Below are 3481 nucleotides of genomic sequence, written 5' to 3'. Positions count from 1 at the left end.
TGGGCTGGAGAGATGGCTCAGCGGTTAAGAGCACTGGCTGCTCTTCCAGAGGTCCTGAGTTCAATTCCCAGCAACCACATTGTGGCTCACAGCCATCTATAGTGAGATCTGGTACCCCCTTCTGGCCTGCAGGCACATATGGAAAGAATGTTGTATACATAATAAATAAATATTTTTTAAAAAAATGGTTTTTTTTGTGTGTGTATGAGTATTTTGTCACATGTATGTGTGTATAACATATTGTACTTGGTGCCTGCAGGTGACATTGTACACCTGAAAGTGGAGTTATAGAGAGTTGTGACCTCCATGTAGATACTAGGAATTAAACCCAGGTCCTCTGGAAGAGTAGCAAGTTCCCATAACCTATGAGTCATCTCTTCAGCCTTGTGTGTGTGTGCAGTTTTTATGGAGTTATGTGTGTTCATGAATGTGCAGGTCCATGGAGAGGCAAAGTTTTTTTGTTTTTATTTTTTGGGTTTCTTTTTTTCTTTTTTTTTGTTTTGTTTTGTTTTTTGGTTTTTTGAGACACAGTGTCTCTGTAGCTTTTGGAGCCTGTCCTGGAACTAGCTCTTGTAGATCAGGCTGGCCTCAAACTCACAGAGATCCGCTTGCCTCTGCCTCCCGAGTGCTGGGATTAAAGGTGTGCGCCACTGCCACCTGGCTTACATTATTTTTTAGACTTGTTTATTTTCTGTGTATGAGTGCTTTGCCTGTGTGTATGTATGTACATTGTGTGTGTGCCTGGTGCCTGCAAGGTCAGAAGAGAACATAGGAGTCTCTTGCACTGCGGTTAAGGATGGTTTGGAGCTACCATGTGGGTCCTGGGAGCTGGTTCTCTGCAAGACCAGCAAATGCTCTTAACTTTTGAGTCATCTCTCTAGTCACCTCTGTATTTATTATTATTATTATTATTATTATTATTATTATTATTATTATTATTATTATTATTATTATATATTTCTTCTCTTTTTAACTTATAGTTCTTTGGCTTACAGTTTAGTGTTTTTATAAGTTACTGTAGTGTGCCAATGGTTGAGTCTCTCTTTTGCCTTCTCTTGTTTCTTTTCCTTGCATTTCTTTTGTCCAATTCCAAGGTCTTAGTTTTTGTTTTATTTTATTATTCTAATCACAAAAGTCTGTTTATTTTCTAATGGTAACAGAAGAAAGGGGTGGATCTGGATGGGAGGAGAGGTAGAGAGGATCTGGGAGGAGCAGAGGATAGGGAAACCATAATTGGGAAACAGTATGTGAGAAAAAAATCTGTTTTTAGTAAAATAAAAAAAGAAAATAAGTTATATCCTTAAAGAATGATGGTTTGTGTGCATTTTTGTTACTTATTTCAAATACAATGAGTCTTATCTTATTTAAATGCATAAATAAGTTAAATTAGCAAATATTAGAAACATTTAATTTTGAATAAGTGAAGTACATAACTTTAAAAGCAATTCATTATTATAACCCCCCTTTTTATGTTAACACAAGTTGAATTTGTAATAGACAAGTAAATTGGCGCCACATCCAATGCATAGAACCCTTGGTCGCAGCATCTAGCACACAGAACTTTTGGTTTTTCCAACCTGCTGCTTGTAGGAAGATAGTCATGCACCAGTATCCGATGTATGCTTTGCTGGACCCATCCTGCCAGGCCCTGTCATCTCCCCTCCCCCAGAGTTCTGCTCAGGCCTGCATCTCACTGTTTATGGGGCAGTGTTAGGTTTTATCTTGTAGAAGAGGTTTTATGGACAAAGAATAGGTTTGTTTCCACTTTAGTTGATACCTACTGTCAAACCCCAACTTCTTTGGGAGATTGTGTTTCAAACAGAAGCTCTCGAAAGATCAGATACATAACTGAGCAGTCATAAGGAAAGTCAGAAGCACATGGACTAATTGTGTAAGCGGGCAGGGCAGGAGTGAGGTGAAAGGTAAGCGACACAGAGGGATTAGTGAAAATCACAGGCAGTTTCAAATGGTTTGTCTTTTTCTGCTCTGAGAAAATTCATATTTCACAGTGTTAAGAACATGTAAGGCAAGATTTATCCTCACAAAAATCACACTTTTTTTTTGATAAAAGAAACAGAGTCTTATATATTCCAGGTCAGTCGTGTAGCTGAGGAGGACCTTGAACCTCAGATACTTTACTTCTACACACTGAGTGTTGGGATTGCAGCTGCATACTTCTATATATGTTTATATGGTGCTTACATGCAAACCGAGCGCCTCTTGGATACTAGGCCAATGCTCCATGGACTGAGCTCTACCCCTGTAGCCTTATTGTTGTGGAATAATCCTTTCATGCACTGTGAGAATGGGTCACTCTGACTGGTTTAATAAAAAGCTGAATGGCCAATAGCTAGGCAGGATTTCCAGGCACAGAGGATGCTGGGAAAAAGAAGGGCAGAGAAGCATGAAACACAGAGCAAGGAGGATGGGCACTAAGGAGATGAGGCAATAAAAACATGAGGCAGAAAGTAAATTAATATAAATGGGTTAATTTAAGTTATGAGAGCTAGTTGGAAACAAGCCCAAGCTAAGGCCAAACTTTCATAATTAGCATAAATCTCCATGCCAATATCAGGGAGCTGACAGTCCTGATGAAAAATCCACCTATACTTAATGAATTTTTAAGTGTACAATGCAGTATTCTTGTTGTTGTTTTGGAAACGTGGTCTCACTATGTAGCCCAGGCTGTCCTGGAAGTCACTATATAAATCAGGCTGGCCTCAAACTCACAGACCCTTTGCTTCTGTGAAGTCCTTGCTTTCAGCTAACGCGTACCAGCAGAACCATGAAGCACTCATCTTTTGATGACTGGTTTATTTCATTATCAGTCAGTAAGGCCTGGCTGAGTTCCAAGCAGTGTACTCGGTATTGTGTGGCATTAAAATATTTATAAAGCAAAGCCTTTTTTCAATTAGCTTTTACTTCAATGCATAGGATAAGAATGAGATTTATCTCAACAATTACATAACTCTCCACAGTATTTATTTTTTACAAAAGTATTAAAAATCATTTGTAACGTCCATAAAGAAAGGTTATTAAGATAATATTTTTCATTAAAATGAAAATCTATCTTATAATCTCCCTTGCTTGGTTAGAGATAAACTTAAAGAAGAACAAAAACGCATCAATAAAAATGTAGGATATGATAGTCTCTCCCTTCTTGTCATTGCTCTTGCATGATTTCCATCAGTTCTTTTCTTTGTGATGAATCATGATATGAAAATACCAGTAGAATTTTCAGAAAGAAATTATTAGAAAGTTTTAGTTTGCCTATCTTCCCAATGTGATAAAATATTCAGTTTGTCCCAGAAGTGAGCTGTCTCCTTTCCAGGATAGCAACGCTCTATACACTAACTTCCCAGAGGTAGAGACAGGTAAGTAGAACATGCTTATATAACCATCATTACAATGTATTATTGTAATTGATCTCATTTACTATTATTTGAGCTTCTTAATTTCTTAAAATTAATTTTTTTTTTTT

The sequence above is a fragment of the Microtus ochrogaster genome, unplaced genomic scaffold (assembly GCF_000317375.1).
Source record: "Microtus ochrogaster isolate Prairie Vole_2 unplaced genomic scaffold, MicOch1.0 UNK15, whole genome shotgun sequence".
Taxonomy (NCBI): domain Eukaryota; kingdom Metazoa; phylum Chordata; class Mammalia; order Rodentia; family Cricetidae; genus Microtus; species Microtus ochrogaster.
Note: the sequence above shows the minus strand (reverse complement) of the source record.